At 38.3% G+C, this 27,581-nt stretch overlaps 1 pseudogene; it reads left to right on the top strand.

Annotated features, from left to right (window-relative positions):
• Positions 1–1,767: 1,767 nt before the first annotated feature.
• Positions 1,768–27,581, top strand: part of LOC132528839 (NADH-ubiquinone oxidoreductase chain 5-like) — a 94,023-nt pseudogene continuing 68,209 nt past the window's right edge.

The raw sequence follows: 27,581 nt of genomic DNA, 5'->3' as shown, positions 1-27,581 counted from the left end.
GCCCGTGAGCCATGGCCGCTGAGCCTGCGCGTCCGGAGTCTGTGCTCCGCAACGGGAGAGGCCACAACAGTGAGAGGCCCGCGTACCGCAAAAAAAAAAAAAAACAACAAAAACGGTACAGAGCAATAAAGTGAAAGGGGCAGGAGAGTAGGAGGAATATTGTTTTGTTTTGTTTTATTCTGCTTGTTGATTCACTTTGTCTTAGACTGTGATGTTTAGGTATATAGCTACCAAGAAGGGCAATACAAAAAAAGAAAACAAGTATATTAACAAAGTGATACATAACTGGGTTTGTTCTGACCTTGTAGTACAGGAAGAGGAAGTAGATGCTGAAGATTTGTGTTCAAGTTGAGTATAAAATTTATTAGCACTGTGATATGGATAAAAGGATCATTTTCATGGGCCTAAGTGTTCTCCTCTGTCTTCAATGCTCTATTTGTTTACAAAAAATTTGAAATAAAATAGTGAAGTCTGAGGTAAAAGAACACAGTGTATTTATTTTTTTAAAGTGAAATGAACGCCTGGTAGCAGTTAGCGTCAGAGGGAGAAAATGAGGTCCATTCCCAACAAGGAGGTTTTGCCCTTGTATAACCAGAAGATTTTACCAGTCTGAGGATTTCAACACATTCAATTACAGCTAATGTAACTTGGGAACTCACTCTGTCCTTCTTAAACAAATGCCACATTTTACCACTTTGGCCTCCATGAATAGAAACTCATTTTCTGTGTTTATGGCTTTTTATATATTGTTAGTATTTTGTTCCTCTATTTCTGAGAAGTTAAAAATGACTACTGGCTCAGGAAATAGCCAAGGCTTTACTGTGCTCCTCCAGCCCTCTTCAGGTAGGTGAGGCGAGATCAGGATGGTAAGAGGCTTAGGAGGGTGGAGTGGAAACCATCGAATTTTCCTAGTGCTGTTTCAAGTTTATTTGCCAAAAGCTCATAGGAAAAAAGTTTCCTTTCTATGTCCCTTTGTAAATATGCTTAGTCTTCTTTGCTTTACTAATGCCCTGGCTGAGCTAAAATACCACAATAAACAAGGAACACATGTAAGGGCTCCATAAACTCCAGACAGTAACAACCACTGTGGCAGAGGTCGAAGAATGTGAACGGCAAAGCAGGCCAGGGCTGACTCCGCACAGGCCCCAGTGTGAGATGTGTGGTTTGTGGGCCCAGGTTTGTCTCTAATGTCCCGCTGAATATTGGGGTGTGTTGTGGCCGTATTTTTTTCTTTAGGGAACAACACCTAAGCTGCCACATTGCTGTGATGTATTTTTTTTTTTTAATTTTTATGTTAGGCTGCGTTGGGTCTTCATTGCTGTGCATGTGTTTTCTCTAGCTGTGGCGAGCGGGGCCTACTCTTTGTTGCAGTGTGCAGGCTTCTCATTTTGGTGGCTTCTCTTGTTGTGGAGCACGGGCTCTAGGCACGCGGGCTTCAGTAGTTGTAGCATGCGGGCTCAGTAGTTGTGGCTCGCGGGCTCTAGAGCACGGGCTCAGTAGTTGTGGTGCACGGGCTTAGTTGCTCCACGGCATGTGGGATCTTCCCGGACCAGGGCTCGAACCCGTGTCCCCTGCAATGTCAGGTGGCTTCTTAACCCCTGCGCCACCAGGGAAGTCCCTGCCGTGATGTATTTTTGAAAGAATTTGAAGATATAACCAGGAGAGTGATTGAAATGATGTAGCATAGAATTGAACAGCACAGGAGGTGACCAGAAAGGGAACTGATATACGGGGAGAAGTTTTAAAGGCCCAGAAGAAAGGCCAAGAATGCCCACGGAAAAGGGTCAGGTCATCATGAGAGCGCAAAGTGTTGAGATCTTGTCAGGAAATGGAGTGTTCACTTCTACTGTTTCCGAGGTGGATCTGTTCCAGTGTAGACGAAGTTCAGGGCATGGTAAGGCAGCAGATGAGCAAAGGGACATGGAGGTGGGAGTCTTTGGTGATGAAGAGGTTCAGAACCTGGGAAATAGAAGGCTGGATGGAGATCCTGAAGTCAGTCAGAGGATGGAGATGATGGACATGGAGATGACGTGGACCATGACTCCAAGGGCTCCTCAGGGACTGGGGAGGAGGGACCAGAAGATCAGGTAAGAGAGATGCAGACATGACCCCACGCTGCATCTCTCCCTGCATCCATGCCACTGGTGACTGTAGCCCTTCCCACCTTCCCAGGCAGAAGAGAAATCTCTTCCCTTCCCCTTGAATTTGTGTCGGCCTCATAACTTGCATCAGTGGATGTATGGAGTGTGGTGCAGTTGATGGTGTGGAGCCAAGGCCTCAAAACCCTTGACTGCTTCTTCCACTTGTTTCTCCTGGTTCTTCCCAGCTCCCCCCGCCAGCCCCGGCTAGTCTGCTGCACTAGTCCACATGGAGCAGAAATACCCTGTGCCATCTGAGGTCGGCCTGGTCTAGTCATCCCTCAGGCACCCTCGCAGCAGGAAATGAGTGCAGCTGAGACCAGAAGAAAACCCCACGTGAGCACAGTCCAAATCGCTGCCCTGCAGACATATGAGTTGTGTAAATGAGTTTTGCTTTAAGCCACTAAGTTTTAGGTCAGTTGTTACGCAGAGAAAGCTAACGTGTAAAAATGACTGTGACAAGGAGAAACAGAAAACAGCAGAGCTGAATGGCATGAGCCTCAAAGAAGTCTTTTCAATAGAGATTACGACAGTCGGTTTAAAAGGTTTGGAGACGCGCTGTGCGATATTTGATGGCATTTTCCCCACTCCTTATGTGGGACACTAGTGGGAGTGTTATGAAAATAACACACTAATGTGTTACACAGATTCTGGGAACTCCAAATACACGTTCAGTCACACAATCACTCATTAAAGTTTAAAACCAGTTCTCGTATTTTATATATGATTAGAGTGAGATTTATGAGAAAGGAAATAATTTACATTTAGCGACACCTAGCCCTTCATCTGAACTGGCCTCTGTGTCAGATCCCCTCCAATTAATTGTTCTTCTGATGCTGGCCACTCATAATGTGCCCCCCTCTTCTATTAGTACTAATCTCATTAACATTAGAAATCATGTCTTATCCTTCATTACCTCTCATAGTACCTAGTTCAGTGATGTACATATATAAGCATACTCAGTAAAATATTCATCCTTTACCTCTAAAATAAGCATGTAAGTAGTATTCACCTTAGAAGTAGGTTACAAATTAGAAAGTAGTGAAAATATTAGAAACAAACAAGATATTTTCAGTAAAAATCTTAAAACAACTATCCTATTATCCTGTTTGGTAGAAATGTTTTAGCATCAATGATGAAAGACAGGACATTGAGGACCTAGAAATTATTTCTACTTGATATATTTCATTCTCTAGAGTCCGTCATTCTCTATACAAGTTCCGTATTAGGCCACCATATGGTACCTGAACTTTTCTCAGACTATCTGATTATTAATGCAATTGTTTAAAATTAGCATAATTATGACCATTTTTCCTTTCAAAAAATTTTTTTCTATAACCTGTCTCTTCAACCTTGGCTTAATTTATCTTGGTTCGGGGATCCTGGGTTTATGCTGATTGACCAGTTTGTTCTGTAGAGCAGATCCAGTGTGTAACCTGAGAGTGAACCTGAGTCCTAATTATCCGTTTTTGTAAAAAGTTAATGCATACTCTCTTGTATGCAATGCACATCTGGACTTCGCTGTGTGTTTTTCCAGGTACTGTATTGCCTGAAGTCCATCTCTGAAATCTGTAAGAGCAGGAACGAAAACACACAGGCCGGCCTTGGGTAAGTAAGTAGTGTTTGCGCACTAATGAGGGCTTTTCCACCCAGACCTGCTTTCCTGAATGCCTTCTTCCTGCGATGGTCTTAGAGCACATCCCTGTTGTAAATTCATGACAAAGTCTGGTCTTCGATTTTAGGAGAGTAGCTTCTTAGGAAAGTAAAGTATGGGTCCCCTCTGCCAGTGGAATAAATAGGAGACAGGACAGAGAAAAACAATGTGACAAGGGGCTAATCTGCAAGATGTCAGGATCTTGTGTTTTGACTCTTGGAAGAAAATTAGCAGTCGTCTGGACTGAATATGTTCTGCATGCAAATGCAGCAAGGTTCTCCCTTTTATTTGTTTGGAGAATTTCAAGAAATGCCAGTCTTCACTGACATGAATTCATAAGACTTGGCAGTGCATGCCCTACTGTTCCTGCCAAAGAAGATTGTTTTTTCCCACTTTCCATTTTGGCCGCTGTTGTGTTGGATGGAGTGTGCCTCCCAGGAGCCGGGAGGGAGCTACAACCTGGAGGCTTTGTTTGAGCACTCAGAGCCCTTGGCCTTGGTCTGGCAGAGCCCTGCCTTCCTTCTGGGAGAGATTCAGCTAATGGAGAGCAGGAGATGAAAGGGAGAGAGCAGATCAAGGGGAAGACATTTGAGGGCTCTACTTAGCAACAGCTTTGGGGGAAAATGAATCACCAAAATGCTCCAGGGTACACTGAGCATTAAAACTGGGTAGTTTGTCCGCAAAAAAATGGCACAATTTACATGGACAGCTCTTCTGGGTTTTCACCTGTCCAAGCATTTTACACTTCCCTTCCACCAATATTTTTGTCTCAGATCCTTAGAACTCTATTGAACAGACTGTCATTTATTCTCATACAATTAATTTATTCATTAATGACCAACTCAGAATCTAGGCCTTAGTGTTTATGAGTTGATTAATCAGATGCAGATATCTGTAAGTGAAAGGTTTTAAATAACATTTTCCAAGGCAACAGCTTCTGAAGTTGAGCACAAGCGTTTCACCTTGGGATGTGCCACAAAGGGAGCCCAGAAAGCTATAGCCATTTCACCACTTCTGCTTACGAGACGTGGTGCTTCTCACTCAGCCAGGCTTCTGCATTTTTTCTTTTCTTTTTTTTTAAACTGAAGTATAGTTGATTTGCAGTGTTGTATTAGTTTCAGGTGTACAGCACAGTGAATATATATTCTTTTCCCTTATAGGTTATTACAAAATATTGAGTATGGTTCCCTGTGCTATACAGTAGGACCTTGTTTATCTGTTTTATATATAGTAGTGTGTACATGTGAATCCCATTCTGCTAATTTATCCCTCCCTCTCCTTTCCCTTTGGTAACCATAAGTTTGTTTTCTATGTCTGTGGGTCTATTTCTGTTTCGTAAATAAGTTCATTTGTATTTTTTTCAGATTCCACATATAAGTGATATCATATGATATTTGTCTTTCTCTATCTGACTTACTTAACCTAGTGTAATAATTGTTAGGTCTGTCCATGTTGCTGCAAATGGCATTATTTCATTCTTTTTTATGGCTGAGTAATATTCCATTATATATTATCCATTTAGGTTTCTTCCATGTCTTGGCTATTGTAAATAGTGCTGCTATGAACTTTGGGGTGTATATTTTTAAATTATAGTTTTCTCTGGATATATGCCCAGGAGTGGGATTGCATGATCATATGGTAACTCTGTTTTTAGTTTTTAAAGCAAGGCTTCTACTAACAGATGTTGATTGAGGAGCAAACTCATGTAAGTTGTAGGATCATATGAACCCTGATTTTAAAACTTCTTCAATGCTTGTTCAAATGTCAGATTTATAGATTCAGTTGTTATTATATTTGAAAAGTTTCAGAGATTATTTAAGTCTTCCTCTTCATTTCTTAAATTTATGTTTATTATTTATTTATCATGACCAAAAAATGCATAACTAAAATTCCCCTTCCCAGCAATTTCCAAGTGTGCAGTACCAAACCTCCAGTTACACACACACACCCGGTAGCAGACCCTAGAGTTGCCCCTGCCCTTCATGACTGGAACTTGACAGGAAGGAACAACTCCTCACCACCTCCTTCACCAGCTCCACTCCTCATTTTTCCAGAAAAGGATACCTAGGCTTATATGGGTTGGATCACAAACTCAGGTTCCTGTATAGCCAATATGGACAGAGCTATTATTCAAATCAAAGCTTCTTGGCTCATCTAAAGTCACTATGGCGCCCTTACAATAGGTCAGTAAAAGAACAGAAACGGGTTTCTCTCTGTTCTAACACGAATGTAAGTTTCTGAAGGAGTTGGGTGAGTATATTGTGTGTGTGTGTGTGTGTGTGTGTGTGTGTGTGTGTGTGTGTTTTGTGTGTGGAGGGAAATGTCAGTTTGATATATCTGAATATAATCATGTGGAGTCAAGTGGAAAAGGAAAGTGAGTAAAAGGAAGGCAGGACGCAAGGCAGTGTGGTTAGTACACACCAGAGCTGTAGGAAATGTCAGGTTTTTTTTTTCTCTTTCAAAGCACTGTGGCATCTTCACGGTGAAAAACATGATGAAAATTCAGGATCTCCTGATTGATAAATACTTATTGTATTTCCACTCAAGCAATGATGGAGTAGGGACTCACAAAGAAAAATATTCCCACCACCAAAGATCTAAGAATTCTGACTAAAATACCAAAAAGATAACTTTAAATATATGGCTGAGCACTTCAAAATGTTAGGAAAACATACAAGTCTCAAAACAAAGAGGGGGCTGCATATCAGTGTGCTAATGAGGCACTGAAACCACTTCTGCTGTGAGAATTTTTCCTGTTACCAGGTGCCGCACACTTCACTGACCACACAGGGAACAAGAGACAAACACTTGGTCCACATAATGGGTAGGGGGGGAGCGGGGGGGTTTGTAACTGAGACTCTCATAGTATTGGAAGGCTCAGCAAACTAAACGCTCAATGGAAGGGCAAGGTAGAAAAATATTTTCTAAGCAAAGGAAGATTGGTTGATCTTCACCTTGATTCTGGTGTAAAACAAAAAACATTCTAGATATCTGCTCTGAAAATTCACAGTGACAGTTTTACTCTCACAAAGGTCTGAGATTCCAACCATTACCACCTATGTGCTCTGGTAAACCTCCAGCCTAGAAATATATTTAATGTAGGCCAGGTGCAAGGTAGGAACACAGGGAAATTATCTCCGTAGGTATCACTACCCCACCCAGACACTTCAAGATTCCACTTATCAAAGTCACACAAAAATAAGCTCCTGATTAAAAATTACAAGACACATGAAAGAAAGATACCACTAAGGAGAGACAGCCAAAAGACAAACAGAACCCCTCAAGGCTGCAGATGCTGCAATTAGTGAATAGAGGTATAAAATAGCTATATAGGATATGTTTAAAGAAATAAAGCAGGGATGTGGAAGCCCATACATGTATATGAGAAAAATAAAAAATGACCAGGTAAATTAGAAAAGAAGAAGATAGATGTTCTGGGAATGTGAGAACATAATTTAAATTAAATTTCAATAGCTAGATTGCAGACCAAAATTAGATTCTGCTGAAGAGAAAATTCATGGATTGAAGAATTTAGATGAAGATATTAAGAAAGAAGCATGTGCATACAGACAGTACAACAGGGAAGAATGGTCAAAGTTCTTGACAAACAGACTGTAAGTGTCTAACAGGATTCTGACTAGAGTTCTAGGAGAGAAGAAAGAATGTGGGGAGAGGAGTAGAATTTAAGGAGTAAAAAAGATGGAGAATTTTCCAGTAGCTTCAGAATTGGGAAATAAAACTTATAATCAATACAAAAAAAAATGTCAGAAGAGATAAAAGAAAAATCAGAAAAACAAAACCAATAGAAATTAAAATAAAAAAGAAATAAATGTGAACTAAGCTTGCTAGTTAAAATTTTTTAAAAATTGGGTGGGTTAATAACAAAAATGAGTTATGTTTTTTATAAAAGACACAACTAAAATAAGAAGTATATTATGATTGAAAGAAAATGACAGGTAATTACACAAAAATAATAGGCAAATATCACATACAAGGAAGCTAAATAGATATTTTAATATTAGACAAAATAGGCTTTGAAGCAAAAACATTATTAGATATAAGTATGTCCAACACACATGATAAATTACACTAGGAAGATAACTTAAAATCTGTATGAACCTAATATAATTTCTTAAATTATACAAGGCAAACATTAGGGAACTAAAAACAATAAGGAAAAATTCAGCATCTTAAAGTGAGTTTGTAATATATCTTTAAGTTTGGTATATCTAATTGGTAATTCAAGCAAACCGCAAATGAGAAAGTTACAGAATACTTGAATGAATGAATATGTAAATAATAATAATCCTGTAATAATCCTGTTTAGAATATCATACTTGGGACTTCTCTTGTGGTCCAGTGGCTAAGACTCTGCGCACATGCCGTAACTAAAGATCCCACATGCTGCAACTAAAAACATCTCTCATGCCACAGTGAAGATCCTGCATGTGGCAACAAAGATCCAGCATGCTGCAACTAAGACCCAGTGTAGCCAAATGAATAAATAAATCAATATTTGAAAACAAGAATATCATACTTGTTACATGATGATAGATACTCTTTTCATGCTTCATTTTTTTTTATATTATTTTTTTTTGGCCACTCCCCACAGCATTCAGGATTTTAGTTCCCCAGCCAGGGATCCAACCTCTGCCCCCTGAAGTGGAAGCACAGAGTCCTAACCTCTGGACCGCCAGGGGATTCCCCATGCTTCTTTTTTTTGTGCATTACACAGGCCTCTCACTGTTGTGGCCTCTCCCGTTGCGGAACACAGGCTCCGGACGCGCAGGCTCAGTGGCCATGGCTCACGGGCCCAGCCACTCTGCGGCACGTGGGATCTTCCCAGACCGGGGCACGAACCCGTGTCCCCTGCATCGGCAGGCGGACTCTCAACCACTGTACCACCAGGGAAGCCCCCCATGCTTCATTTTTAAAATCAGTCTTGTGCTAGGTTATGAGTCTTAAAAACTCATTAACATACATAATTAATTTAGAAATCCATAATAAAGAGATAACTTTTAAAAACCTCATATGTCTGAAAATTTAAAAACATTTTAAACAAACTCATAATAAAGTAAATTACTATGGCAACTAAATGAAGTAATTAATATGTTAAAGCTTACAGTATTAGAAAGAAGCTTTCAGACAAAATCTTATCAGAAAGAAGAGGAAAGGTAGAAAATTAATGAGCTAGGAAACAAAAAATTAGAAAAATTACAACAAATATAGCACAAAGACACAGAAGACAAATTTAAAAATAAATAGATGTTAAGGAAATAGAGTACAAAACTTCAAAAGAAGCTAAATTTATTCTTTAAAAAGACTAATAAAATTGATAGAAATCTAGTAAGATCAAAATAAAACTGGAGAGTAGGCAATATAAATAACATTAGGAGATAAAAAAGAGGGACCTAACTGTAGATACAACAGATTAAAAACAAGAAATCATGTACAAACTTTATGGTAATAAATTTTAAAACTTAGAAGAAAATAAATGTCTCAGGTAAAATATAAATTACCAAAACTGACTCAATATGAAATAAATTAAAATGTCCCATAATACAGAAATTGAATTAATTGTTAAATAGTTTTTCCCCAGGAAAGAGCAAGCTTAACTGATTTTATGTGTTCATCAAATATGTGAGAAATGCATTGTTAAATCTTAGCCAAACCTTAAAATAGAGAAGAAAAAATAAAAGAGGAATCATAACTCCACTCATTTTATGAGGTTTGCACAACCACAAAACCCAAACCAGAGTTAATATGGGAAATAGCAATTAAATGCCAATCCTTTTATGAAAATAGCTTTAAAAACCTTAAATATTACTTTAATATTCTTCAGCAAGTTACAGAAGAATATTAGCAACTCATTCACTTATATAAAGTTCAAAACTGTGCAAAATTGAACTGTTTTAAAATATATGTATGGGCTTCCCTGGTGGCGCAGTGGTTGGGAGTCCGCCTGCTGATGCAAGGGACGCGGGTTCGTGCCCTGGTCCGGAAGGATCCCACATGCCGCGGAGCGGCTGGTCCCGTGAGCCGTGGCCGCTGGGCCTGCGCGTCCGGAGCCTGTGCTCCGCAGCGGGAGAGGCCACAACAGTGAGAGGCCCGCGTACCGCAAAAAAAAAAAAAAAAAAAAAAAAAAGTATATTTAGGGTGGTAAAATTATTTCTTTAAAAAGCAAGAAAATAGGCACAAAACTTGGGATAATGGTAATCTCAGGGGAGGGGGGTCACACAATTCAACATATTCTAATTCTCAAACCAGGTGGTAGATATGGGGTTGCTTGTGTTATTATTGGACTGAATGTATATAAACCCTTTTGCAATATATATTGTTTTCTTTATATATGAGTTATGTTATGTAAACCAAAAACTAGAACTCACAATAGTAGACAAAGCAGGTGGATTTGCTATGTTTACTGGTGATAAGTCTAAAAAATTGACACCAGCATCTCTGAACATTGTGTGATTAAAATAAGCTGATACCTGAATCTCCTTTGTGGACTGAAAACATAATAATAATAAAGTTGAAAGAGCATCTACATTGTCTTATGGTGAGAACAGCGAGCCTGAGATTCTCACTTTATCTGCTGTGAAAATGCAACATTAACAGATGATCAGGGAGAATGATAAAAATGAATATTCTTTAGAGGGTTTTACTTAAGAGATGAAGGAAAATGTTTAGTATAAGCCCATCATCCAGGTTCAAGTGTAGACCTTGGAGACCCAGATATTCTTCAAAATAAAACACTAATTTTGTCGTAGAGTTTGAGATTTGGTAGCAGTGCTGCCAAGAAGGAAAATGTGTATGTGTGCAGGGGGTCGGGGCTGAGAGAGAAGCTCATTGATATTCCTGCCAAACTTCCAATCTGTTAAAAAAATAAACCTGTACTACAGCAAAAACATTACCATATGTCATCTTAAACTAGAAATTATTCGCAACACTCCAGCATTTCTTATAATTGCATTTACTACTTACATTAATTAACTTATTATAAGTTTAAATAGATTTCATCTGGAATAGCTTTTATTTGGCATCTTTCATAAAACTGTATTTATGCTGAATATTATTCCTTCTTACTTAATGATGCTGCTCCTCATTTTTACCAACACAAGTAACTTCTTGAGATAAGCAAATATGCGGAAGGAAATTTCTCATTATCACCACATGTAATAGCTTTTGTGAACAGGCGAGTCAGGAATGATGAACTGTTTCGACAAAATGAATCATTTTGTTTAAATCATTTAGTCATAAGGTCCATGTATAACATATGCCTTCAGGAAGCTTTACTCACAATATTTTTGCTCTGTTGCCTGACTCCTGTAATTCACCATGACTTAACCCTTCTGTTTCAGGTCCTTCCTGACTCAGCCTTGTGGATGAACTAGTTAACTATTTGCATACTAATGCAGGTTCAAGAACACTGAGAAGTACTGGCTAGTTAAGAACTTTTCTCTATTGAGGGTGAGGACATTGCTTGGCTCTGCCCGTCTTCTTTCTTGTCTGTAGGGAAATAATATATGCAAAGGAGAACAATGACAGTCCATAATTGCTCTCTTCAGACATGGGCAAATTTAGCTATGGTTACGATATAGAGAATTCCTGCATAATTAAATTTTTTCCCCTAACAGAATAAAAATTGTCTCATTATCACTTCATATAAACCAATGGAAATATGCTTTCCTTCTGAAATTTTATAGGAAACCAATCTCCAGCCAAAATATAAAAGAGCAAAGTTACTTCACTTGCAACCTCAAGTTCTATCATTATAAAGAAGAATCATAGCTTTTTACTCTGTTGCTGTACATATGTACCAAATATTGAATAACATTTCCTTACAATAGTGCACCAGCTAGAATATTGGCCAGCACATCACAGCGAAATTTGAGGACATGAACAGTGGATTCAGAGAACTAAGGTTTCAAATCCATCTCCAACTCTTATTAAATGTATGGTATTCAGCAAGTTGCTTTACCTGAGACTCAGTTTCCTCATCTAGAAAATGGGATTAATCTACCTGTACTACAGAAATATGGTCTGTGTTAAATATGCTGCTATATATAAAGTACATATTGCTTAACCTGTAGAAAGGGCTCAATCCAAGATAAATTATATGTGGACTTCTACTTTTGGTGTTGATGGTCTAAAGCCCTAACAAAACCCCTTCCCTAAAGAAAACAACTATAAAATGCAGACATAATAAAAAAAAAATCTGAAGACAATGAAGAATGATCAGAACTAGATAGACTCTGATGGAAGGGAGGAAGAGATGGGGATGAAATAAGCTCCCAGCTGTGGCTTTTGGCCTGGAGCTAAGTGCACTTGAGTGGTAAGACACAATGGGAAATATGCATTCTTCTGAACGCATCAGAAGAAGCCTCAGAAAAAAAATATAGCCTGGGAAACCATGATGGCTTAAGAGAGTGAGGAAATAATGGAAGAAAAAGATCTGTAGAAAGAATCCCATAATTTGGTCTACCCATATTTATGGTTGTCTCCTGAGTCACATATTTGCAGAAAAGACTAAAGTATTTCAACTAAACATAAAAGATTTGAATTGACACTAGAGCTGCTGCCCAAGAAATAGAGTTTGCTATTCAAATCCTGCAAAGTTAATTGTCTGTTGAAACAAAAAATAAAACATTTATCAAAAAACCCCAAAACAGGGGCTTCCCTGGTGGCGCAGGGGGTAAGACTCCGCACTCCTGATACAGGGGGCCCAGGTTCCATCCCTGGTCAGGGAACTAGATCCCACATGCAAGCTGCAACTAAGAGTTCGCATGCCGCAACTAAGGAGCTGGCAAGCCACAACTAAGGAGCCCGCCTTCCGCAACTAAGACCCAGCACAACGAAATAAATATTAAAAAAAAAACACCCCAAAACAAACAATTTAGATTCTCTACAATTAAACATTAATAGTGTGTAGGACGCAATTAAAAATTACTTGGGGGAATTCCCTGGTGGTCCAGTGGTTAGGACTCGGTGCTTTCACTGCCATGGGCCCAGGTTCAATGCATGGTCAGGGAAATAAGATCCCACAAGCCATGTGGAGTGGCAAAAAAAAAAAAAAAAGGAAAGATAGAAAGAAAGAAAGAAAATTACTGACATGCAAAGAACCAAGAAAATAGAACACGTTTTCAAGAGAAAAGAAAATCCACCTATTCCAACACTGCAGTGAGTAAGAAACTGGAATTAGCAGAAAAGCACTTTAAATAAGCCATTTTAACTACCCTAAATGAAGTAAGGTAACATATGCTTGAAGCGTATAAAAAGGTACAATACCCGAGCAGAGAAACAGAAACAATAAAAAAGAACAAAACAGAAATACTACAACTGAAAAGAAACAATATCTGAACTAAAAAATTCACTGGATGCAATTATAATCAGCAATCAGAGATTCAGAGGAAGGAGTAAGTGAACCTGAATACTGATCAGTAGATGTGAAGAACAGAAGAAAAGGTGACTGAAAAAATATGAACAGAGCCTCAGGAACTTTTTAGATAAGACTACACAGCTCAATATACATGTAGTTAGAATTTCAGAAGCAGCACAGAGAGAAAATGGAACAGAAAATATTTAAAGGAACAATGTCTACTATTACCCCAAATTTGATGAAAGACAAAAATTTATAGATATAAGAGTCTCAATGAAGACCAAGCAGAATAAACACAAAGAAATCCAGGTTGAGACACATTGTTGTCACATTGCTGAAAGTCAAAATAAACAGAATATCTCAAAAACAGAAAGAGAAAAGGGAAATTTTATATACAGGAGAACAATGCTCTCACTAACAGCTACCTTCTTGTTAAAAATCAGTGAGAACAGATAAAAGTGGAACAATACTTTAAAATAAGAACTGAAAATTTAAGTCTACATACATTGAAAATATCCTTCAACAAAAAAAATCACAAGTAGACAATTTTAGGTAAAAAAAACCTAAGAGAATTCATTGCCAACAGTTCTTCACTATAAGAAATCATTATTCAAATTGAAGGTAAATCACACCAGATAGAATCTTGGATCATCAGAAGAGAAGGAAGAACATTAGAAATGGTAAATATCTGGTTAAGTAGAAAACAATCAGTACATTTTAATTTTTTGTCCTTCCTAGCACTTTTGTAGAAGAGCTTAAAACAAACACAACAACATGGCCTTGTGAGGTTTATATAGTATATCGGTATAATACATAAAGTAATTATAACATAAGGGATGGGGGGTACAGATTTGAATATTGGGGCAAGCTTTCTATATTTTTAATGACTTGGTACAATATTTACTGTAAGTGGAGTGTGAAAACTTATAGATGTATATTATGATCCAACCACATTTTTAAAGATTGAAAAGCAGTATAGCTGAAAATCAACAGTAAATTTAAATTAAATTCTAAAAGCTATTTAAATATTCCTTAAAACACATGATGGGGGGAAATAAAAATAGAAGAGACATAGAAGAAACAGATATTGAAATTATACACCTAAACCTAATGGTATGAATGACTACATTAAATGTTAATGGACTAAATTTTTCAATAAAATACCACAAATTTTAAAAGTATTTAAGTAAAACAAGACCCAAGTATATGTTGTCCATAAGACAGCAAACTTTAAATTACAAGACACAAATAGTTGACTGTAAATGCATGGGAAATATTTACCATGCCAATAGTAAGCTTATGTGTGTAGGAGTAGCTATATAGAAATCAGAAAAAAAAATTACATTTTTAATATGAAAAGTATTAATAGAGATAAAACATTTCCTAATAAAAAGTGGTTAATTAAACAAGAAGACATAACAATCATTAAGTATCTATGCAATCATTAAAAGAGTTGCAAAATACAAATAGCAAAAATTGACAGAATTGAACACAGAAATAGAAAGTTCCACAATCATAGATGGAAAGTGTGTTAGTTTCTTAGGGCTTCTAGAACAAATCACCACAAATTTTGTAGCTTAAAACAACCTAAATTTATTTTCTTACAGTTCTGGAGTTTAGACATCTGAAGTCACGGTTTCAGCTGAACCATGATTTCTCTGCAGGCTCTAGGGGAGAAATATTCACTTGCCTTTCCTGGCTTCTGGTGGTCCCTGGCATTCCTTGGCTTCTGGAAGCATAATTCCAGTCTTTGCCTCCATCTTCACATGGCCTCTGCCCTCTGTGTATGTGTTCTCCTTTTCTGTCTCTTACAAAGACGTCTATCATTGGTTTTAGGTCCCATTCTAATCTAGGATAATCTTATCTCAAAAGCCTTACCTTAATTATATCTACAAAGACCTTTATTTCAAATAAGGTTACATTCTAAGGTTCTGAGTTAACATCTCTTTTGGGGGCCACTATTCAATGCACTAAAGAGAATAAACCCCTCCTCTCAGAAATTTGTGGTCAAATTAGGGGAAAAAATAAGAAAGATATAGAGGATCTGAACCATCTAATCAACAACACTGACAATTTATGTTTATAAAACATGATACCTGCACAATATAAAACATGATACATGCAGATTACACATACCTTTTAAGGGCACATAAAATATTTATCAGACTAGATCATATGCAGGGTCATAAAAACTCCATTGATTTAAAAGATTGAGGGACTTCCCTGGTGTCATTGGTTAAGACTCCACACTTCCACTGCAGGGGCCATGGGTTTGATCCCTGGTTGGGGAACTAAGATCCCACATGATGTGAGGCACGGCCAAAAAATTTAAAAAATAAATAAATAAAATAAATAAAAAGATTGAAATCATTCAGGTATAACCTCTAACCAAAATGCAATTGCATTACAAATTTACCAAAATAAGATAATGAGGAAACCCCAAATATTTGAAAATTCAACAACACACTTATAAATATTCCATGGGTCAAAGTAAAAAATCAAAAAGGAAGTTAGAGAATATTTTGAATTGAATGGAATTACAGCAAAAATTTTAGGACACAGTCAAAACAGTGCTTGGGGTAAAACCTATTATTTAAATGCAGTGCATATATTAGAAAAAATAATGATTTCAAGTCAATGATCTGGATTGATTTTTATAAAATTAGACTAAAATAACAATTAAACCCAATTAAGTAGATAGAAGGAAATAATACATATAATATTTTATAATAGTAAAAATCAATGAAATTTAAAAAAGGAAAAAACAAAAGAGAAAAATCAGTGAAACCAAAGCTGGTCCTTTGAGAGAATCAATAAAATTGATAAGCTTCTAGCTTAACTGGTTAAGTAAAAAATAGAGAAGGCACATATTGTCAAGATCAGAAATGACATAGGAAACATCACTATAGATCCTGCAGATATACAAAAATGTGAAAATATTATTAAAAAAACTCTTGCCAATAATTTTGACTGCCTACATTAAATGGACAATTACTTGAAAAAGACTTTATAATAAAACTGACTCAAGAAGAAACAAAAAAATGAACTTGAATAGTCTTCTAGTGATTTAAAACATTTAATTTATAATCAAAAAGAAGACATACAGATGGCCAAAAGACACATGAAAAGATGCTCAACATCGCTAATTATTAGAGAAATGCAAATCAAAACTACAGTGAGGTACCACTTCACACCAGTCAGAATGGCCATCATCAAAAAGTCTACAAATAATAAATGCTGGAAAGGGTGTGGAGAAAAAGAAATCCTCCTACACTGTTGGTGGGAATGAAAATTGGTGCAGTCATTATGGAAAACAGTATGGAGGGTCCTTAAAAAACTAAAATTAAAGTTACCATATGATCGAGCAATTCCACTCGTGGGCATATATTCAGAGAAAACCATAATTCGAAAAGATACATGCACACCTATGTTCACAGCAGCACTATTTACAATATCCAAGACATGGAAGCAACCTAAATGTCCATCGACAGATGAATGGATAAAGAAAATGTGGTATATTTATACAATGGAATATTACTCAGCCATAAAAAAAAGAATGAAATAATGTCATTTGCAGCAACATGGTTGGATCTAGAGATTATCATATTAAGTGAAGTAAGCCAGACAGAAAAAGACAAATATCATATATCATTATATGTGGAATCTAAAAAAAAAGATACAAATGAAGTTATATACAAAACAGAAATAGACCCACAGATATACGAAACAAACTTATGGGGACTTCCCTGGTGGTCCAGTGGTTAAGACTCCTTGTTTCCACTGCAGGGGCATGGGTTCAATCCCTGGTAGGGGAATTAAGATCCCGAGTGCCACCCTGTGTGGCCAAAAACAAAAAACAAAAAAGCAACTTATGGTTACCAAAGGGGAAAGGGTGGGGAGATAAATTAGGAGTTTGGGACATAACATATACACACTAGTATATATAAAATAGATAACCAACAAAGACCTACTGAATAGCATAGGGAACTATACTCAATATTTTTTAATACCTATAAGGGAAAAGAATCTGAAAAAAAAGATATATATCTATGTATAACTGAATAACTTTGATGTACACCTGAAACTAACACAACATTGTAAATCAACTATACTCCAATTAAAAAAAAATAACTTTTCAATAAAAAATTGTTGAAGTCCAGAAATATTATAGGAATAAATACTATCATTCTTACACAAACTATTCAAAAAGAGAGAATAAGGGAATATGTCAGCTTACTTTATGAGGCTAATATTACCCAATCAAATCTTTCTTTTTAAATAATGAGAGCATTTAATTCTTTTCTTAAAAATTTATTTATTTTGGTTGCGCTGGGGTCTTAGTTGCGGCAGGCAGTCTCCTTAGTTGTGGCTCACAGGCTCCTTAGTTGCAGCTTGCCGGCTCCTTAGTTGCGGCATGCATGTAGGATCTAGTAGTTCTGGCTCTTGGGCTCTAGAGCGCAGACTCAGTAGTTGTGGCACACGGGCTTAGTTGCTCCGCGGCATTTGGGACCTTCCCGGACCAGGGATCAAACCCTTGTCCCCTGCATTGGAAGGCGGATTCCTAACCACTGCGTCACCAGGGAGGTCCCACACAATCAAATCTTAACAGGATTTTGGAAGAAATTGACAAGATAATGTTAAAACTTACATGGAAAAAAAATGTGTATATATATATAAATAAAACAGCCAAAGCAGTATTGAAATAGAAGGACATGATTGGAGGATTTATCTTATACGATTTCAAAACTTACTATAAAGCTTCAGTAATCAAGACAGTAAGAATAGACATAATGATAGGCATATAGATCAATAGAATAGTGTAAACAGTATAGACAATCCAGAAATAGACTCACCATTAAGTGAACAATTGATTTTTTAGAAAGTGCCAAGGTAATTCAATTTGGAAAAGATATATTTTTCAAGAAATGTTGCTAGAATTATTGTATATCTGTGTGGATAAAATGAACATTGACTCTTAACTCACACTATGCACAAAAAAATAAATCAAAATTGTTGGTTGACCTAAATGTAAGAGTCCAAGTTATTACATTTCTAGTGGAATATATAGCATAAAATCTATGTGGCATTGGTGAGCAAAAGAGTTCTTATAACGGACCTAACAAAAAGGAAATCAATGAAATGATAAAGTTTATTAAAATAAAAATTTTGTTTCTATGAGACACATTTACAAAAATGAAAAATTAAGATATTAACTGGCAAAAATATTTGCAAAACACATACTGACAAAGAATTTATCACTCTTCTCATGAAGGGAGGCAGGAGCAACTGACAGGAATACGTGTCCTGCTGTGAGGAACTCTCCAGAGAAGGAAGACTGACCACAGGGATCTTAGGAGTGTCCTCTGGGAGGTGGAACAAGATGGTGACACAGGGCAATGGAGACTGCAGAGAGCCAAACACAATCAGAACTCTCAGCTGGGGCAGGAGCCACCTTCCTTCCTTGAGATGAGACGCCCTGAATCCCACCAGTGTGGGAGAATTGTTATATTAAAGTGTGGGTGTATTAGTAACAGTCTGGGTTAGTAGAGCTTTCAGAGTCTCCTGGACTCATCCTTTCCTAGGACCCTTTGGTTGCTTCTTTCAAGAGTGATTCTGCTGATGAGAAAAACACAAGGGGCAAGACTGGCTGCATAGTATGTGCACCCAATGCAAAATGGAAATGCTCTGCCTTCTGTTCAAAAATTATTAAGAATTTCAAGATGGCGACCCGCCCCCCGGCCCCCCGCATTGAACTGCATGTGAGTTCCTCCTAGGATTGAGTCCATGTAACTGTACAGGTCACGTGCTGCAATGCCAGTCCTGACTGGCAAATAGGCTCCCAGTCAGAAGCAAGAGGAAGATCGGAATTCTATGCTGGAATGTTTCTCAAATGTGAGTGCTTAGCAGAATCTTCTGGGGAGCGCTGAATTAATGAGGTTCCTAGGTGCCCAAACTGAAGGTCGTGAGGAGGTTCAGGAACACTTTTTTAATTTGCCAGGTGATTCTGCTGGGCAGACAGGTTAGGCAATCAGAGCTATATAGGTCTCATAATTTTTTTTTTTTTTTTTTTTTTTTTTTTTTTTGCGGTACGCGGGCCTCTCTCTGTTGCGGCCTCTCCCGTTGCGGAGCACAGGCTCCGGACGCGCAGGCTCCGGACGCGCAGGCTCAGCGGCCACGGCTCACGGGCCCAGCCGCTCCGTGGCATGTGGGATCTTCCCAGACCGGGGCACGAACCCGTGTCCCCTGCATCGACAGGCAGACTCTCAACCACTGCGCCACCTGGGAAGCCCCCTAGGTCTCATAATTTATATGAGATTTGAAGAGGTTTGAATACTCATCTCATGTTGTTCAGATTGAAAGATCTTTACAATCGTATGTGATGATTATCTCTTTAATACTAAGCATAGGTTATTACAATGAGTATATTGGATCATTATGCAAGTGTTGGAATAAGCTAGGGATGCTAAATATCATTTCAAATTCTGCACTTTACTTTTCAGTCCATTCTTACTATCCAATTGACTCCTACTGAAACACCCTTTTCCTTTTCCTTAATCTTCACTTCCTTCTGCTACTTGGACCTTGAAAAAAATCTAGTTTTAAAATATTTGCATGATAGTAGCCCTTAACGCTGTTTAAAACTCTTAGATGATCCACTAGGTCCATAAAAATATTAGTGAAAAATGTAAATCCTATCCAAATGCCTGCAATCCCAAATACTGGTATGTAAAATAATACTTAGGTCTATGCCTGGTAACTGATTCACTTCAAACTACCAAGATCATCAGAAAATATTACCTAAAATTTAGTTTTAGGTTTTTAAAGTATATTTTAATTCTTTTTTTAATGCCTTGTGAGCAATATAATTCTTCATTTTCATTGGACTAGACTAGCAGTAATTCTCAGTGTCAGAGGTTCCTGGGCACAGTCAATTAGGCAGACATAGACTGACATCTTAGAACTTGGCCTTGAGATGGAAAATGATACAATGTGAGATACACAGAGTAGTCAAGGAGTCTTTGGGACTATTGATTAAGCTGCTCACAGAACACACTGGACTCTAACCCAGCCCAATCTGTAGAGATCAGCTCTGTATTCTTCCTGACATTTTCTTATTTCCTTCATTTGGAAGCAGAGGACAGACAAGAGTAAAAAGGATATTTCTCCAGTGCTTGCTTTCCAACAGAAAATGCAGTTTAAATATATTTCTTCATGCACCAACTCTGTTTTGTTAAGGTATGTTTCAATTCCCCTCAGGGCTACTTGGTTTATTTTCCTCGAAAAGAAAGGAGGAAGGCGTTGTATAGCAAGCAGGGGCCTCGCAATCCTTCTTTCTCTAGCGCAAGGGCCAAGTGTGCTTCCTGCCATCTGCCTCCTTCCATCTCCTGGTGCTTGTTAGGAACCTGGCAGCCCTGGGCAGAGGCAGAAACCTAGCAGGCCTTGTTGTTGATTTGTAAAAGCAGCCTGATTTGTTAGCTTTGCCAAGCAAGTCCCCTGGGGTAACGGCGGAAAGACTACTGAAACTCTTAGTTGAGGAAAGTACAGGGGCGAGAGCTTAAACTGAGAAGGCTACTAAAACAGTGGGACCTCCAAAACCAACCGGGTCCCCAGCCTCGAATCTTGATTCATTGTTGCCACCACCACACACATTCAGGGGTGAATACTGATCAGAGTCTGCAGTCTGGATCAGGGCTTCTTGCTTCCCTGTCTCCAAACCTCGACTTAGAAACAATGGGTGTGAATCCTCCACTTACTCCTTTTGCTCAGAAAACCCTGGATTCCTATTTGCAGTGTCTACTAAGATGCACGTTCTTAGAAACTTTCAAGTGGCAGAAGAGCTCGTTCTTTCCCTTCCACCTGGCCCACGGCTGCTGGTCTTTACCAGTTGGGAATTTGTGTCATCTGCCTCTCATTTCCCTCCCGGGAGTCTCAGGTCCTCTACATAGAGGAGCTAATACTGTTCCACTGACATCTTAAAATTGAGAAAGGAAAGGAAAGGATACGTCTCACCAAAACGTTCCTGAGAGAAACAGAGGAAAAGACATTTACTTCAAACTACAAATAGTGTCATAGTAGCAGCAATGATATTAACCATCTAAGCACATAACTATCTGAGATTCTAAGATTTGGATTTGTTGGTCGAGAACTTGTCCAGAATATTGAAGTAGAATTTGTTGAAGTGGTTTAACAGCAGCCTCACTGTCTATAGAACAAGGATCATAATTATATCCCCAGATTTTATTTTTATACCCAAACATTTGGAAAAGCCCTGCCTTCCTGAAGTTCCCCAGATGAGACATTGACATTACTGTACAGCTCTCAAACCCCAAATGTCTCAGTAATGGTCTCTGTTCCAGACCAGTTGCCCTGAGTTTCTCATCCTTCGGGTGCTGAAAACCTGTCTGGCAGCAAGACCAGCAGCCTTGACATTTTCAGCTTGCGTGTCCAGGGAAGCCCCCTGACTTCCAGACTTCCTGCTGGTTAGACAGTGCCCGCCCCCCCACCCCCACCGAGACACTCAATTGCCATGTGCTCTGGATCCACTTCTCTCCAGGTTCCCTGAGTTCTCAATCATTTTAGCTCAAAGACTTCCAGGATGAAACCCATCATTCCTCGCATCTCTCCACTCCTCAGTCCTTGTCAGAAAAACAAGACTCTCAGATGAATTGTCATCATGTAGATTCATGTTCCCAATTCCTTGTGTAAATCATGTGTTCTATCCAAGCTCCCAGACCTTCCTCCCCAAATCTTCCACTTAGTTCTCTTGGTCTGTTAAAAGCAAATTCTGTTCCTCTAAGCATTCACTTCTGTTTATTATTCCAATGGAAACTTAGTTGTCCCCTGAGGACACTCCTTCCCTTCAAGTCCTAGAAAATAAAAGCTTTTTCTTCTTTTCTTCCCTCATGCTTCAAGATGTGCTTGTGGAGTTGATAGGATCCCTGCTTCTGTTTGTTACTTCCAGAGTCTTCTGGCCTTTCAGAAACAGAAGCTCCTTTGAAGTGTGTGGTGCCAGTCTTCATCATTTCCTCTCCTCGTCAGTGTGTTCTACCATCTCTCAGCCCCTGTCTTCCCCTTCCCGGAAGCTTGGTGATCTCAGACATCCAGATATATGACTCATCTAAAACTCTGGCCCCTCAGGTCCTTAAACTCCGTATCCTCAGTGAACTTTTTCTCCATCTCATCTCTCATGATGCCAAAGATCTCACAAGGATCCAGATCTGGTCATGACCAATGACTGCACTGCTTCTGAAACCTTGATTTCAAATATGAAGACAGTCTTGGACTCTCACCTTTTATTTCAGAGCACTTATTGTACTATAACCATTCCAGCATTTTCACTGAGACTTCAAATTTGTCAATTCTTTTCACTACCCATTATCACCTGTTCTTTCCTCACTCTCACATTTAAGAAAGTCTTCTTAGACCTCGTGTCTAGCTCCTGCAATCTCCCGATTTACAGCCCCAAATTTTGCAAAAGAATTGTGTGAAGTTTCTGTTTTCACTTAACCACCTTCTAATCACTACAGTTGGGCCTTTGTCCTCACCATTCTACTCAAAGAAACTTTAACAAAATCATTAATATTTGACAAAGCCAATGGTCTATTCTTTGTCCTCATCTCAGTTGCTTTTGGTAGTATTAATTATAGACATTCCTTGGAAAGTGCCACTTTGATCTGCTGGAGTCCCAGACACCATACCCTCCTCGTTTTCTTTATAATTTATTGGTTGCTCCTCTCAACTCATATGCTGGATGATTGTCCTCTACTATTAAATACTGGCTTGCCCAGAATCCTGTCCTTACCATTCTTTTATATGTTATACTTCTTTCTAAGTAATCTAAGACTCTGCAATGTGAAGTGTAGCCTGGGCTTCTCTCATGCATCTCAAATTCATTTGTACACTTGCTTACTTGAAATTCTTTTTTGATGTCACAGAATCAACATAGTCCAAACCAAACTACTGATTTTCTATTAACATTTCTTTTATTCCCAAACTCCCCATCTCAATAAACAATACTATTATTCATTCAGTATTTAAGTCCAAAAGCTAGAAATCATTCCTGATTTCTCTCTTTCCTCTACACTTATATTTAATCCTTTTATTATTGGGTTGGCCAAAAAGTACCTTCAGTTTTTAAGTAAAAATAAAAGACACATCTTTCATTTTCACCAAGAACTTTATTGAACAATGTATTCACCCTTTTGTTCCACTACCTTCTGCCATTTTTCAGGCAACTTCATAATTCCATCTTCCCAAAACTTTTTATCTTTTTGAGCAAAGAACTGTGCCAGGTGCCTTTTATAGTCTTCCAGGGAATTGAAATTTTTTCCATTAAGAGAATTTTGTAAAGACCTAAATAAATGGAAATCCAAAGGTGCAATGTCTGGTGAATATGGCGGTAAATCAGAACTTCCCAGCTAAACTGTAAGAGTTTTTGCCTGGTCATCAAACATGCGGTCTTGCGTTATCCTGATGGAAGATTACGTGTTTTCTATTGACTAATTCTGGATGCTTTTCGTTGAGTCCTGCTTTCAGTTGGTCTAATTGGGAGCAGTACTTGTTGGAATTAATTGTTTTGTTTTCCAGAAGGAGCTCATAAGAGAGGACTCCCTTCCAATCCCACTGTATACACAATTTCACCTTCTTTGGATAAAGACCGGCCTTTGGTGTGGTTGGTGGTGGTTCATTTCACCTGCCCCACGATCTCTTCCGTTCCACATTATTATACAGTATCTACTTTTCATTGCCTGTCACAATTTGTTTTAAAAATTGAATGTTTTCAAAAAATAAATATAATAAAAACGGAACGTTTTCATTACATTTAAGTGGAGCATCGCATGTGGAAATACGATCAAGAAGGTTTTTTTCGCTTAACTTATGAGGAACACAAACATCAAAGCGATGAACATAACTAAGCTGGTGCAAGTGATTTTCCACGCTTGATTTGGATATGGTGAGTATGCCGGCTACCTCCCGCATGGTATAACGTTGATTTTTCTCAGTTAATGTCTTGATTTGATCGCTATCAACTTCAACTGGTCTACCTGACCGTGGTGCATCGTTCAGAGAGAAATCTCCAGCATGAAACTTCGCAAACCACTTTTGACACGTTCGATCAGTCACAGCACCTTCTCCGTACACTGCACAAATCTTTTTTTTTTGCGTTTCAGTTGCGTTTTTACCTTTCTTGAAATAATAAAGCATAATATGCCGAAAATGTTGCTTTTTTTCTTCCATCTTCAATATTAAAATGGCTACACAAAAATTCACCAATTTTGATACGTCTTTTTTTAAATGCACACTGATATGACAGCTGTTTTTAAATGCACACTGATACGACAGCTGTTACATACAATCTAACAAAATTGTTTCCAATGAAGTTAAAGACAACTAAGTACTACTAGAGCCATCTTATGGAAAAAAACGAACAAACCTTTTGGCCAACCCAATACATCCTACTGGTTCTACTTTCAAAACATACAATAAAATATGACCACTTCACCGTCCCTACTATTACAACTACAGATCAAGCCACCGTCATCTCTAAGCCACAGCCTCTTAACCAGCCTCCTCGCCTTTGTTCACCTCCCCCTTCACCTGTAAAGTCATCCTCCACCCTACAGACTTCCCTTCCAGTCACTCCACATTCAATACCCTGTAACAGTTTTCCACAGAATGCAGGAAAATATTTAATTTGTACCATGGTACTAACCCCATCTCCTTCCATTTTTCCCAGAATTTATTGTTTTAGCAACAATTACCTTAAAAGCTGCCTCTTGAACATGTCAGTGCCATTCCCACTCTAGGGCCTCTGATGCTCACCTTTCCTTGTATAATTATTCTCTTAATGATCTTCATGTGGTTTCCTCCTTGCTCATAATTCCAGTCTCTATTCAAATGTTAAATTTTCAAAAGCAGGACTTCCCTGGTGGTGCTGTGGTTGAGAGTCCGCCTGCCGATGCAGGGGACATGGGTTCGTGCCCCGGTCCGGGAGGATCCCACATGCCGCGGAGCGGCTGGGCCCGTGAGCCATGGCCGCTGAGCCCGCGCGTCCGGAGCCCGTGCTCCACAACGGGAGAGGCCACAACAGTAAGAGACCCGCGTACCGCAAAAAAAAAAAAAAAAAAATTTTTTTTCAAAAGTCTTCCCTGATCATTCCAGCTAAAAGAGACATCTGCCTCCTGGTAATTCTGCATCCCAATACTGTTATCTTATTCACAGCCCTTATCATTACTTCCAATAATATTTGTTATTATTTGTGTGTTTATTAGTTGTCTACTGGCCCTTCTTACTATGATGTTGCCCCATAAGACTCTTTCCTGTTACTGCTTTTTTTCAGGAAGTGCAAATTATGCCTGCAGAAACTAATAACGGTAACAACAACAATAATTAAAATTTATATAGTGTTTATATGTGCTAGGCACTGTTTTAAATGCTTCTCATATATTAAATCATTTAATTTTCACAACTGTATGACATATCTACGATTTTTTTTATAGATAAGAAAAATGCACACAACCAGGAAGTTAGTAGAGGTAAGATTCAAACCCAGGTAGTCCGGCCTCAGAGTCCAAACTCTTAGCCACTACACTGTGTTCTTCTGATTTATTGGCTGTCTGACTACCTCACTCTTGAAGTAAGGTCTTGAAATTCATGCCTGTCCATATTTAATCTGACCAATGTTCCAAACTGGCCAGAATACCTCAGTGATACAGTCATTAAACTCTGTAAAAGCAGGTCAATATTGTTGTAGATCAGTGTTCCTCAAAGTTCGGTCTTAAGAAAATTTTACACTTTTAAAAAAATTTTGGGGGGCCTCAAAGAGCTTTTGTCTATATGGGTTATATCCCTTAATAGTTACCATTTTAGAAATTAAAGCTGAAGATTTAAAAAAAAACCTATATATTAATTAATTTTGAAATAATGATACCATTACATGTCACTATAAATAATATTGTAATGAAAATTAACTATACTGATAAAGAAATACAGAGTGCGAAGAAAAGCACTATTTTACATTTTTGTAACTTGCTTTTATGTCTTCTTCCATAGAAGACAGCTGGATTCCCAAATCTGTGTGTGCATTCAATCTGTTGTGATATTACACATCGTGTACTCTCAAGAAAACTTCACTGTACACTTGGGGGAGAATAAGAGAGAAAAAAGGAAATGACTTCTTAGTGTTAATACAAGCAGTGTTTTGACAGATAAGATCACATTTTGAGAACTACTTTCCTGAACTGAATTTACACATCGACCTTCTGTTCCCTAATCCCCCAGGTTGTTATCACTAAGGTAAATAGCTAATTTGAATACTTTAACCTACATTTATGTTGACCACATTAATTTTCATTATTTTTTCCAGCTCAATCGTTCCTGCTTGCTAATGTCATTTTAAAATGGCTGTTAGATGCTATTAAATTAAATGCTCTTATAAGATATAAGCTTAATAAATGAAGTTGCCATAAAAATTAAATAATCAATCAACTGGAATTCAGTCATTCATCCATTCAACAAATGCTAACAAAGTTATTATCGGGTGCCTGGCTCTGTTTTAGGTCTTGTGCTTCATAAGTGAACAGATGTAGACAAAAGCCTGTGCCCTTGTGGGACACACATGCTAAGTAAGGGAGACAGACTGTAAAGAAGAGAAGATACGTAAGTGGCTCTGTTTGTTCATTTCTGTTTCCTCAGACCTTAATCACAAAGATGAGATCACCAGGCAACATTTAAACTAACTCCTGATTTCTGCTCTATTGAATATACACAATGCCTTGCCTAACCTGTTGATTCCTTCCCTGGATTAGAAGGAATAAGAATAAAGAATTAAGTGGTTAAAGAATGGCTGCCTCTCTACCCCCAGCCTCCCCTTAACAAATTTGCAGGCGGACCACGCGGGCAAGAGAGCATCCAAAGGAAGATCAGGGGAAGTCAGCAGTCTGCACACAATGGAAAAATGACGAAGAATCTGAGCTTCTGCCTTCATGATTAACTGAGATTGTTTTCCCTTTAAAAATTGTCACAGCTGAGCAAAATCTTCGGAGTTGGTGTCCAGACATGAGTCTAACTTCTCCCCAGATTGCTGGCTTTTCTGAATAAAGCACTTTCCTTGCTACTGACACTTGCCCCGTGATTATTGGCTTTTGGGTGGCGAGCAGCTGAACCTGAGTTCAGTATCAGATATGGTATGTTCAAAAATGGTAAAAAGAAAAAGACAGATGGGAGCCTAGTAAGGGAGATGTGGTGTGCATGGGAAGGTGAAATTTAAACCTGGGTGGTGAGAGTTAGTCTTATAGAGAAGGTGACAATGAGCAAAGGCTTGAAGAAGATGTAGCATTACCTGTGCAGATAAGTGGGGGAAGAAAGTTCTGTAAAGAGGGAGCGTCCAGGCAGAGGCCCCCAGCGGCCCATG

This window comes from Lagenorhynchus albirostris, chromosome 1 (genome assembly GCF_949774975.1).
Source record: "Lagenorhynchus albirostris chromosome 1, mLagAlb1.1, whole genome shotgun sequence".
In the NCBI taxonomy this organism is placed as follows: Eukaryota; Metazoa; Chordata; class Mammalia; order Artiodactyla; family Delphinidae; genus Lagenorhynchus; species Lagenorhynchus albirostris.
The sequence above is the reverse complement of the archived record's forward strand: the minus strand, read 5'-3'. Positions and strand labels throughout refer to the sequence as shown.